Genomic DNA, 13572 nt, shown 5'->3' on the forward strand with positions numbered 1-13572 from the left:
AGTATAAATAGGTTTAAATAATAACTTTTAATAATTGTAAAGACAGTCACTAATCTCTTCTCAGTCAACCCAATTGCTTGGTCCCATAAGCTTTCTGATCACCTGGGTCTGGGCCGAATCTATTCACTGTTGCTAGCTCTGGATCTATAATACATGCTCTTAGGCTCTGACCTCTTATCTGACCCTTTCTTGGGATATGGGACACCATTGCACAGCTGCAGTAGATGTCTGGATGTCTGAGACCTCCTGAGTCCCCCAGTCACTTACACATATTCCCTCAGAGCTCCACCTACAATATGGACACTCTGAGCATCTAGTTAAACCCCTTCTGTGACAATGTGGCAGGAAAGCAAGGAACACAAGCTTAGCAGAAGAAACTCTTAAGCGGAGACTTAAGTTTTTGAGTGCCCGAGAGTTACAGATCTTCATAGATACTAGATACTAAGGTCAGAAGGGACCATTATGATCATCTAGTCTGACCTCCTGCACAACGCAGGCCACAGAATTTCACCCACCCACTCCTGCGAAAAACCTCTCACCTATATCTGAGCTATTGAAGTCCTCAAATCATGATTTAAAGACTTCAAGGAGCAGAGAATCCTCCAGCAAGTGACCCATGCCCCATGCTACAGAGGAAGGCGAAAAACCTCCAGGGCCTCTTCCAATCTGCCCTGGAGGAAAATTCCTTCCCGACCCCAAATATGGCGATCAGCTAAACCCTGAGCATATGGGCAAGATTCACCAACCAGATACTACAGAAAATTCTTTCCTGGGAAACTCAGATCCCACCCCATCTAATATCCCATCACAGGCCATTGGGCCTATTTACCATGAATATTTAATTACCAAAACCATGTTAACCCATCATACCATCTCCTCCATAAACTTATCGAGTTTAATCTTAAAGCCAGATAGATCTTTTGCCCCCACTGCTTCCCTTGGAAGGCTATTCCAAAACTTCACTCCTCTGATGGTTAGAAACCTTCATCTAATTTCAAGTCTAAACTTCCTGGTGGCCAGTTTATATCCATTTGTTCTTGTGTCCACATTGGTACTGAGCTTAAATAATTCCTCTCCCTCTCCGGTATTTATCCCTCTGATATATTTATAGAGAGCAATCATATCTCCCCTCAGCCTTCTTTTGGTTAGGCTAAACAAGCCAAACTCTTTGAGTCTCCTTTCATAAGACAGGTTTTCCATTCCTCGGATCATCCTAGTAGCCCTTCTCTGTACCTGTTCCAGTTCGAATTCATCCTTCTTAAACAGCGGAAGTTCTGGGACACATCCACCCCTATTCTGATCTCATTCTTCTTGTGAGTCTGAGGTTTGTTAGGCTGAGATGAGTCCATCCTGGTCACTCTTTCCTGCAAGTTCTCCTTATGTGTGGCAGTGGTCGACTGTCTTGCACAGAGCAGAATTTATTCTTAAGTAGGATGATCTCTCCTCTGTGCCATGTGTCCAACTGAGAAGTCCAGCCCCACGTCCACCTTGTCATGCTTGCCCCATCTACATATCCCCTGTATAGGAAAATCATTGTTCCAGAGGGGCAGGTCAGCAGCTGAGAGACAATCTAAGTCAGGGCCCTAGATTGCCCATTTTGATAGTTTCCTTGTGATACTCCTTCAACAAGGTATCAAGAATCTTTCCTGGATAGGGGTGGTGTCTGTAACGTGGTACAATATGCTGCTGTCAGGCAAGATTAGACATCTGTTCAGTATATAATACAAAGCGCAGTTCATAATTTAGACTTGTCCCATTCGTTCACAGTCTCACTAATGCTGTATACAGAGGTAATACCACCTCCTTACTGCTACTCCACATTCCCCTAGGATCACAGTAGAGGCAATTCTTGATTCAGTCCTACGTGGAGCACAGGACCTGGTCCAAGAGGTCAGTATAGATGAACTGCTGAGTAATAGCAATCATAATGTAATTAAATTTAACATCCTTGTAGGGGGAAAATACCAAAGAAACCCACCACAGTAGCATATAACTTTAAAAAGGAGAACTATGCAAAAATGAGGAGGCTCATTAAAAGGAACAGTGGGTGACCAGAAGTCCTGATTTTATAGATTTCAGAGTAGCAGCCGTGTTAGTCTGTATCCGCAAAAAGAAAAGGAGTACTTGTGGCACCTTAGAGACTAACAAATTTATTTGAGCATAAGCTTTCGTGAGCTACAGCTCACTTCATCGGATAGCTCACAAAAGCTTATGCTCAAATGATTTTATAGAGACAGTCCTGATATTTGGGGCTTTGTCTTATATAGGTGCCTATTAACCCCCACACCCATCCTGATTTTTCACACTTGCTGTCTGGTCATCCTAGAATAGTCACAAGCGTGAAATGCCTGCAAGATGCATGGAGACAGTGGGGGCCTCTATTATGGTGTTTTAAAACTAAATGTATTCCCCACATAAAATAAAAAGAGTAAGAGGACCCAAAAAAATGCCACTATGACTATGCAGAGTAAGAGAGGTAGTTGTAGGCAAAAAGGCATCTTTTAAAAATTGGAAACCAAATCAAAGGCCATGTCTACACTGCTACTTATGTTGGCAAATCTTATGTCTCTCAGGGGTGTGAAAAAACACATCCCTGGGCGACATAAGTTTCACCAGTATAAGTGGTAGTGTGCACAGTGCTATATCAGCGGGAGAACTTCTCCCGCCAATATATCTACCACTGCTTGTTGGGAGTGATTTAATTATGTCCATGGGAGAGCTCTCTCCCGTCGGCATAGAGCAGCTACATGAGAGATCTTACAGTGGCACAACTGCATTGGTACAGCTGTGCTGCTGTAAGTTCTCTAATGCAGACATAGTCTTAGGCCCTGTCTACACTACAAAGTTTTGTCGGCAAAAGTTATGTTGCTTTAATTAAAACTGCGGTTGCATGTCCACACCTAGCTCTTTGTGTCAGCAGAGCGCATCCACACTAACAGCTCTTGCATTGACACAGAGAGTAGTGCACTGTGGTAGCTATCCCACTATGCAACTGGCCCACAGGGTGCTTTGGGAAGGGTTTGCAATGCCTCATGGGGCAGGTAGAGTGTCACATGATGCAGGTTTCTCAATCCCATCATTCCAGGGGCATCTTAGTATATTGTCAGCTGCTTTTTCAACAGAAGCATGTGCAGAGAAGGAGAGGGGAGTGGTTGTCTGGAGCTGGGGAGACAGCAGGCTGACCAACCTTTCCTGAGGCAGGAGGAGGGGGACACCCCCCGTATGTCAGCCCCCAGCTGTGCTCGGCATAGTAGTCTCTCCTGAAGCAGCCCTGCTTGCCTGCCTATGGTTCTGTGATTCCCTTCAAGTTCTTCAACAGCCTTCTCAGCTGCCTGGAGAGGCATCCTCAGCAGCTCTGTGAGCTCTCCATGTTGAGGAATGTCAAAACAGCATAGCAGTTCTGTTCTCTTCTCCCCCCACCCCCCTTTCCCACCCTTCACTCCCGCTCCCTGCAGCAGCAGTCTGCCTGCCTCTGTGTTCCTATTGCAGGGCAGAACAGGAGCATTCCAAAGATTTGCTCTTTGTTCCCCAAACGGAGCAGCACGCTCAGCTGTCAGATACTTCCCGGAGCTTTGAAAGGGGAGGGGCGCATGCAGGACAGCAGAGATCAAAACAATGATCGTGGCGGTCACAGCAGGCATGGTGGAATACTGGTGGAAGCCAGTTCTGTTGACAGAACAAACAGCAGTGTCTGTACTGACGTTTTGTTGCTTTATCTTTGCCGCAAAAGACTTTATGACTCTCACTGAGGTTTTATTTTGTCATCAAAACAGCAGAGTTTTGCTTCCAAAAGTAGCTTTGTAGTGTGTACACTTCCCCTGTTTTGTTGGCAAGAGGCAGCTTTTGCCGACAAAACTTTGTAGTGTAGACAAGGCAGAAAATAGAAATGAATGTAAATTACAGCAAGTCAAGTATAGAAGTATAATAAGGCAGACCAAGAAAGAAGTTGAAGAGCAACTAGCTAAGGACATGAAAACTAACAGCAAAAAAAAAAATCGAGCTACATCAGAAACAGGAAGCCGACCAAACAGTCTCTGGTGCCACTGGACAATCGAGGTGCTAAATGAGTACTCAAGGAAGACAAGGCCATTGTGGAGAATCTAAATGAATTCTTTGCATCAGTCTTCACTGCAAAGGTTGTGAAGGAAATTCCCACACCTGAGCCATTCTTTTGAGGTGATAGAGCTGAGGAACTGACCCAGACTGAGGTGTCAGTAGAGGAGGTTTTGGAACAAATTGTTAAATTAAACAGTAGTAAGTCCCCAAGACCAGATGGTATTCACTCAGGAGTTCTGAAGGCACTCAGTTATAGAACTGCAGAACTACCAACTGTGCAATGTAACCTATCACTTAAATCAGCCTCTGTACCAGATGACTGGAGGATAGGTAATGTAACATTGACTTTTTTGATTTGAAGTCTGCAGAGGTGATCCTGGCAATTACAGGCTGGTAATCCTAACTTCAAAACCAGGCAAATAGTTGAAATTATGGTAAAGAACAGACTTTATCTATCGGACACATAGATAAACCACATATGTTGGGAAAGAGTCAACATGGTTTTTGTAAAGGGAAATCATGCTTGACCAATCTATTAGAATTCATTGAGGAGGTCAAAAAGCATGTGGACAAGGGTGATCCAGTGGATATAATGTACCTTGATTTTCAGAAAGCCTTTGCAAGGGTCCCCACATCAAAGGTTCTTAAGCAAAGTAAGCAGTCCTGGGATAAGAGGGAAGGTCCTCTCGTGGATCAGTAACTGGTTAAAAGATAGGACACAGGGTAAGAATAAATGGTCAGTTTTCACAGTGGAGTGAAGTAAATAAGGTCCCCAAAAGGACCTGTACTGGGACCAAAGCTGTTGAACATATTCATAAATGATCTGGAAAAGTGGGTAAACAGTGGGGTGGCAAAGTTTGTAGACGATACAAGATCAGTGAAAATAGTTAAGTCCAAAGCTGACTGTGAAGAATTAGAAAGGGATCTTGCTAAACTGGCTGGCTGGCTGACTGAGCAACAAACAAAGAGATGCAATTCAATGTTGATAAATGCAAAGTAATGCACATTGGAAAATGTAATCCCAACTATACATACAAAATGATGGGGTCTAAATTAACTGTTAATACTCAAGAAAGATCTTGGAGTCATCATGAACAGTTTTCTGAAAAAATCTGCTCAGTGTGCAGCGGTGCTCAAAAAACCTAACACAATGTTAGGAACGATTAGGAAAGGGATAGATAATAAGACAGAAAATACCATAATGCCTGTATATAAGTCCATGGTCTGCCCACATCTTGAATACTGCGTGCAGTTCTGGTCGTCCTAACTCAAAAAGGATACATTAGAATTGGAGACAGTACAAGGACAACAAAAATTGTTAGGGGTATGGAATAGTTTCCATAAGAGGAGAGATTAAAAAGGCTGGGCCTGTTCAACTTAGAAAAGACGCAACTAAGGGGAGATATGATAGAAATCTGTAAAATCATGACTGGTGCTGAGAAAGTGAATAGGAAAGTTTTATTTACTACTTCACATAACACAAGAATGAGGAGCCACCTAATCAAATTAATAGGCATCAGGTTTAAAACAAACATAAGGAAGTATTTCTTCACAGAATGCACAGTCAACTTGTGGAACTCGTTGCCTGGGGATGTTATGAAGTCCAAAAGTATAACTGAGCTCAAAAAAGCAATAGATAAATTCATGTAGGATAGGTCTATCAATGGCTATTAGTCAGGATGGTCAGGTGCACAGCCCAATGCTCTGAGTGTCCCTTTACCTCCAGCTGCTAGCAGCTGAGCCTGGATGACAGAGGATGGATCACTCAGTAAATTGCTCTGTTTTGATCATTCCTTCTGAGCATCTGGCACTGGTCGCTGTTAGGAGAGAGGACACTGGGCTAGATGGACCATTGGTCTGACCTAATATGGCCATTCTTATGTTCTTAGCCACAGAATCACTCGGGGAATTCCATGTTTTGTTGGTTATCCACAGTGATCCCCAAGTCCTTTTTGGAGCTGCAGTCTTCCATGATGCAGTCCCCTGTCAAACAAGTATAGCTTACATTCTTTGTTCTTAGATTCATGATCTTGCATTTGGCTGCATTAAAACACATGTCTAAATAAGCCTATCTTACCATGCAATCCACATCTCACTGTAAAACTTACCTGTTCTTGTTTACTACTCCAATTTTTTTGTTGGCTGCAAACTTTACTAGCAGTGATTTTATATTTTCTTCCAAAATGGTAAAGCTATAGATTAGTATTTCACCAATAATATAACTTGCAGGACCCCACAAGAAACCCCTGATGGATAATGATTTTCCATTTACAGTGACATTTGGAGATCCATCAGTTAGCCATTTTTAATCCATTTAATATGGGCTACAAAGATTATGGATAGTAATAATTGCTTAGTCAGAACATTGTACCATACTAAATCAGATTATATTATGTTAACAGTAATCTTTGTCAACCCAGTTTATAATCTCATCAAAAAAACAATATCAAGTTGTTTTTAAGGCCTCTATTTTCCATAAAAATATGTTGACATGTTAATTATGCTATCTTTTAATTCTTTAGATATTTACCCAGAATCAGTGTCACATTGACCAGTCTATACTTCCAGGGTTATCCTATTTTTATGGGCACAGCATGAGCTTTTTTCCAGTCCTCTAGAACCTCTTCAGTATCCCAAGATTTGCTGAAGATGAGCTTCAGTAGTTCAAAGAGCTCTTCAGCCAACTCTTTTAACTCTTGAGTGAAAGTTGTCTGGTCCAGCAGATTTTAAAATATTTAACTTTAGTAGCTGCTGTTTAATATCCTCTGGTAGTTGCTGTTGGAATAGGAACTATTTGATGATCACTATAGGATGTAAATACATCATTCAGCTTCTTTCCAAATACAGAATAGAATATTTGTTACTTTTGCCTTTTCTGAATTATTGACAATATTTTTGCATTATTGTTGACAGTTTTACTGTTCTTTTCTTGTAGTATTGTAAGATCTTGTCTATATGAACAATTAGTGGGTGGCACAAGGGGATGTGAATCTACCCTGCACCAGCCTGCCACAGACTACCTGTCCATATGGACTCTGCTGGCGCTCATTAACATTTAATTAATGCGCTTTAATCTAGCAGTGTTTCAAAGAGTATTAGTGCAGTAAGGCCCAGAGCTCCCATCAAGATTGGAGCCTCGTTGTGCTGAACAAATCTAAAATAAATGACAGATAATGCCCCCAAAAGTTTACAATCTAGACTGGGACAGGTTGTAACTTGGGTAAAGATCACAATGCAAGTGAGTGTAGGGAAACAAGTTTGGCAGTAATAGAAAGCCAGAATTGTGTATATTAGCTAGTTGTATAATTTTCTGACATTGCAGTTTTCTTTTAAATAAGCGAACAAGAGATCTTTAATGAATCACTAATCATCAGTCAGTCTAGCCATCGTTATTAAGCACTTTATTGGTTGGCATTAAGCTGGTGTGACAAAGTTCCTCCTCTGCCTTGGTGGGTCCTGCACTTATTGGCGGATTTTCTCGCCTCAGAGGTTCATGGGAGCCCTCAGTTTGGCCACTTTCATGGCTCAAATCTGCCATTCACTCAGTTAGCCTCATCACTGGACAGCATGGGGAAAGGAAGAAGAACAATCCCCGCAGTCTCTGCTGATCCACCTAGTGGATCAGGGAACAGGCCAGAGACCTTCCCCTCTGGTGGAACCCACAGTCCAGTTCAACTCCTCCAGTATCAAATAGGGAGTTGGGGTGATGGGAGGAACCCGGGCCCGCCCTCTACTCCGGGTTCCAGCCCAGGGCTCTGTGGATTGCAGCTGTCTACAGTGGCTCCTGTAACAGCTGCATGACATCTACAACTCCCTGGGCTACTTTCCCATGGCCTCCTCCCAACACCTTCTTTATTCTCACCACAGGACCTCCCTCCTGATGTCTGATAATGCTTGTACTTCTCAGTCTTCCAGTAGTACACCTTCTCACTCTCAGCTTCTTGTGCCTCTTGCTCCCAGCTCCTTGCATGCACCACAAACTGAAGTGAGCTCCTTTTTCAACCCAGGTGCCATGATTAGCATGCCTTAATTGATTCTAGCAGCTTCTTGATTGGCTGCAGGTGTTCTAATCAGCCTGACTGCCTTAATTGTTTCCAGAAAGTTCCTGATTGTTCTGGAACCTTCCCTGTTACCTTACCCAGGGAAAAGGGGCCTACTTAACCTGGGGCTAATATATCTGCCTTCTGTCACTCTCCTGTAGCCATCTGGCCCGACCCTGTCACACTGGGTACAGCTGGGTCTTAAGAAGAAATTTGTGGGAGGGCAAGAGTAATGGCTCTCCTCTCCAAATATTTAAAATATATTTTCAAAAAGCATCTTTAAAAAAATAAAAGATTATTGCAAGGGGAGACTTTATCCACCTGCTTTTTGGAATGTATACTTCAGCTGGGTGCCCAATGTTTTCTTTTGCTAAGTTTCAGGAACGTTAAAATTTAAAGATCTCTAGCATAGGGAATTGGGTTCTGTGCTGCTATGCAGAAACTTTGGCTGGATTCTTGGTCCCAGGGCCTCAAGGGGCCCAGAAATGAAGTGATTGGTTCCTTATTTTGCTTAAAGTTCTGCAATGTTGGGCAACAAAATTGAAAGGCTGGGAAAATAGTCCTCTGGACTCTGACATAGATGTGGAAGGTCTCTTGGTGACAGGTGTTTCTGAAAGGTAGAAAATAATTTTTTAACATAGACATACAAATTTTAAGCCCAGAAGGAACCACTATAATATCTAGTCTGACCCTCTTACACAACGCCGGGAAAAAACTTGATCTTCTAATTACTGTCTAAATAGTCCTTTCGGATGCATAAGGCCACATTCCTGGATTTGTATGCCGAGCTCACCCCAGCCCGCCAGTGCAGAGACACCAGAATGAGAGCTGCACTGACTGTGGAGAAACAAGTGGTGATCGCACTTTGGAAGCTTGCCACACCAGATTGCTCCTGCTAAGTGGGAAATCATTTTGGAGTTGGAAAATCTGTTGTCATACAAGTGTGCAGGGCTATTAACTGTCTCCTGCTGTGCATGACTGTGACTCTTGGCAACGTGCAGGCCATTGTGGATGGATTTGCAGCAGTGGTGTTCCCGAACAGTGGTTGGGCACTCATACCACTATTTTGGCACATGCCCACCTTGCCACGGAGTACATCAATTGAAAGGCCTACTTTTCTCTGGTTAGTCAAGCATTGGTGGATCACTGGGACACTTCACCAACATTTTTGTTGTCTGCTCAGGTAAGGTACATGATGCTCACATCTTTAAGAACACAGGACTGTTCAGAAAGCTACAAGCAGAGACTTCCTTTCCCAACAGGCAGATTACCATTGGTGATGTTGAAATGCCAATAGTGATCCTGGAGAACCAGCCTACCGCTTGCTCCCCTGGCTTATGAAGACATACATCGGCCACTTGGATAGCAGCAAGGAAATATTCAGCCACTGGCTCAGCAGGTGCAGAATGACAGTTGAATGTGTTCTTGCTAGATTGAAGGGATGCTGATGGTGTTTACTCACAAGATTGGGTCTCTGAAAAAATCATCCCAATGATTATAGCTGCCTGCTGTGTCCTGCATAATATCTGTGAAGCAAAAGGGGAAAAGTTGCTACTGGAATGGAGTGGGGGTGGCTGTCTGCTGAGTTTGAACTGCCAGACCAGAGGGCTATTAGAAGAGCTCAGTGTGGAGCTATAGGACTCAGGGAGACTTTGAAAGAGCACTTTAACAGTGAGCCAGAGTAGTGCATAGTGGTGTTTTGGAACCTACTAGAAATGGTGTGGTGCTTGGTAGACACCTATGAATATAATGCAGTCAATGCTCCTATTAATTTTGTGATGGATGCTGTACAGTTATGATTATTATGCTGTTTTTTTCACCAATCATATGAGCTGTCACGTTGTACAATAACTAGTAGGTGCTTTCAGTACTGCTAGGCATTCGGCAGCATATGTTATGAACTAGTAAAGATGAATTGTTTTCCAAACAATAACATTTTGAGTAATGAAACCAGTTAAAAAAATTCTGTCCAAGTTAAGAGTAAATACATTTAAAACTTAATAAAATTATGGAATAGAGCTTAAGAAAGGGAAAGAACATTTATGGCCATTTTCGCTACATGTATAGCAACTGTGGCTCTTTCAGGTCAGTGTATATGAAGCTGTGGTTGTCCTTAATGTCCTCTGCTGTGGTGTGGTTGGGGTTGGGATGTAACCCCTGATGCGACGTGGCATGTTGAAGAGGAGTGCAGGGAGATGCTATAATGGAGTTCTCCGTGGACTGAAAAGGGAGGCAAACCTGCGGTGGTTGAACCTGTAGGTCCACAAGAGTGTGCAGAATCTGTGTTTGCTGCTGGAGAAATCCCGTTGTGTCCTGGTACATCTCCCTCTCCTTTTGCTGCTGTGACTCCTGGGCCTTTCTCTGTCTGCTCTTTCCTTCTTCAGACAGTTTGCAACATTCACCCTCCAGGCCTCTACTCTTGTCTGATGCAGCTCTGGCTTGCAGGATCTCTCTGAACATGTCATCCCAAGTCCTCTTTTCTCTCCTCCTTATCTGACTCAGGCATTCTGCGAGTGTGGAAGGGGAGCCCCCTCAAGGCCACAACGGCAGCAGCTACAGATAAAACACACAGAGGTAACACTGTCAATATAGTCACAATGGAAAGCAGAAGTTAAGATTCAGAACTCCCTTCCCTTGCTTCCCATTTGTTTTAAACAAGGCTTGCTTATTGACACTTCTGCTTGGGACTGCTTGTGCACTGCACCACTCACAGCTTCTGCCCTGGTGAGTATGGGCCACCAGGGGCGAGGGAAATGAGGAGGGAATTGCTCAGTTGCATGAGAACAGGGAAATGGCACTGCGTACTGGCACCATTTTCCACAGGCAGTGGTGATTTGGCTGTTATCTCACTCCCAAGGGTGACAAAGGCACCAAGAGCACAGCTGCTGCTGGTATGCTGAAGCTGTGTGGGCCCATGTGATGCTAGCCTGTTTACTGCAATGCTACCTGCTGAAGTTATCTCTGAGTGGTGTGGGAAAGTGTCCCACCAGGGAGGAAGAAATAAGGCTGCCCTCCTTAGAAACCTTTGGCAGAGAATTGCAAAGAACCTCCATGAAAGTTTTATTGAAATCTCTTGGGACATCCCAGTGTACATAAACAAACTGCTCCACATGCCCCAAACGCCTAACTGTACAGGGGAATGAAAAGCAATTGGGACAGATGGGAAATACATTTACACATTTACTGGAGGTTCCTTCCCCTGCACTGGGCTCACCTATGCTCAACTCCCGGGACTGACTGGACTGCATTAGAATCTCAAACAGGTCCTGGCTAATGGCATAGCTGGACCCCATCCCTGGTCTCCTGTTCCCCATCCTCCTTCTCTTTCTGCTCCTTCTCCATGTCCTCGCTGTTCACAACAGGAGTGTGAGAGTCAGGCTTTTCAGAAGCATCAACAGTGTTGTGTGGGGTGCTAGTGGGGTCTCTGCCAATTATGGCACACAGCTCTTTGTAAAAGCAGCAAATATGTGGCTCATCACCGAACCGACTGTTGGCCTCCTTGGCCTTACGGTATGCCTGCTGCAGTTCTTTCTTTTTCAGTCGGCACTGCCACTGACCCGTTGTACCCCTTCTCCTGCATCCCCCATGGCATCAACTCGTAGATGCCAATGTTTCTACTGCTGGTCTGTGGCTCTGTCTGCACATCCTCTTCTCTCCACAGGTCCAGAAGATTCAATATTTCTTGTCTACTCCAAGCTGGGGGTGTGTCTGGAGCGTGTAGCCGACATGTTCAGCTGGGCAATTGCGCACAATTGCAAGCTGCTAGGTGTCTTGCCAAGTTGGACTATCAGGAAAGAGCATTTCAAAAATTTGCAAGATTTTAAGGGGGAGGAGGGCTTTACGTCTCTGCGACACCTGGACAATGGAGTTCACGGTTGTGACCAGAGTGGTCAGTGTTGGGCATTGTGGAACAGCTACTTGGAGGACTGTTAGGGTTGACATAAGTAGCACAGTGTCTGCACTCATGCTGGGTAGACCTCAGTACATCAACCATGGCTCAGTGCTGCTCAGGGAGGCCATGTTACTGCATCACAATAACAAGACACATCAGTGGGAGACAAATTTAAGTGTCGACACATGCACAACTAGGTTGACGCGAGGCGGTTTGCATCAACCTAACTTCATAGAGTAGACCAGGCCTTAGAAACCTACCTCCACAGCCATCAATTTGAATAGGGAGTGGATTCCTTTTTCAGGCAGAAATGTGTTACATAGTTGCCTTTATTTCTCTGGCACAATGAAGCTGAATCTTATGTATGGAGTTCAGTACTAAAAATAATGTTAATTCCATCTTTCTACATGACAACATTTGATGATTAAGGACAATAACACTTTTTGCTCTTTTCTTCTCATAAAAACAGGCCGCAGTGGACTTGTCTACACACAAAATTAACATTAATTTAACTAAACGTGGAGTAAAATCAGTTTAGCTAAACTAATGCAACTTTGGCCTGCTCTACACTTAAAGATTAGGTTGACCTACCGAGATCACTTGGAGGTGTGAAAAATTCACACTTGTGAGTAATGTAATTATGCTAGCCTAACCTGGAGTGCAGAAACGGCTAGATCAACTGAAGAGTTCTTCCATTGACCTCGCTACCACCGCTTTAGTGGCGGATTAACCTCAACAACAGAAACCTCCCATCCATTGCTATAGTAAGCATCCAGCACTGAAGCTGAGCCGCTGCAGTGTCTGTAATGTAGACATGACCTTAGTATGGGAACACTCTGCTTTGGTTTAACATGGGACAAGCTAAACCAGTGGAAGCCAGATTTAAACCGTTGAGGGAATGTGTCCACGCACAGAGTTGCAGCGGTTTAGCTAAACTAACTTTATCTCTTTAGTTAACAAGCACAACTTTGTGTGTAGAGTAAGCCGATAACTGCCCCATCAATGGTGGAAAAGAGCCATTGTTCCTTTGTATCTGACAAGTAACTGGAATGGTGGCTCAAGATGCACTTTTTTTTTTTCAGAACGATTTGATATAGTACATTATATTCACTTTGATTTTTATTTTGAGCAAGGACAAAGTGTGTGTGGGGGGGAGTTGTATATTTTAACCAGATTTTTTCTTTAGTAAAGCACCACAGCCCCTAAATCATGTAGTATGAATTATCGTTGCTTCTGTGTTTTTTTATAATTGTGCTTAGTTTAGAAATATACTGCACAATAATTACTAAACAGTGATTCCAAGCACAGTTATGCCCTGTTAGCCCTAAATATATTAGTGTTAAAGTGTGTTTGGCTGTGTGTTGCGTGAAAACAAATTTTTTTACGTTATGTTCTGTTAACAGGAAACATGTGGAAGGACATGGGAGATAGGTGGGGATCAGAAAGGTGGGAGAGTTTGGGCAGAGAGGTGGAAAGGCTTACTGCCCCATTTCCTCCATCCTGCCGCAACACAGCAAGGCTTCTGGCAACTATGACAGGATTACAAAAACACAGGGATTTTAGTAAACTGAACTGGAAGAACGG

The 13572-nt window shown here is 43.5% G+C and overlaps 1 protein-coding gene across 7 annotated transcripts in view; it reads left to right on the plus strand.

Annotated features, from left to right (window-relative positions):
- The window catches only part of ATXN7L1 (ataxin 7 like 1), a 203032-nt gene that overhangs the window by 128716 nt on the left and 60744 nt on the right, over positions 1–13572 (plus strand). The window contains exon 1 of one of the 7 annotated variants that reach the window (XM_077835574.1): positions 10642–10670. The exons of the other annotated variants lie outside the window; for them this stretch is intronic. The gene's annotated coding sequence lies outside the window, so the exon portion shown is untranslated. Of the gene's footprint in view, positions 1–10641; positions 10671–13572 lie in introns of those variants that run through there. 7 annotated transcript variants of the gene reach the window in all.

The sequence above is a fragment of the Eretmochelys imbricata genome, chromosome 1 (genome assembly GCF_965152235.1).
Source record: "Eretmochelys imbricata isolate rEreImb1 chromosome 1, rEreImb1.hap1, whole genome shotgun sequence".
NCBI lineage: Eukaryota > Metazoa > Chordata > Testudines > Cheloniidae > Eretmochelys > Eretmochelys imbricata.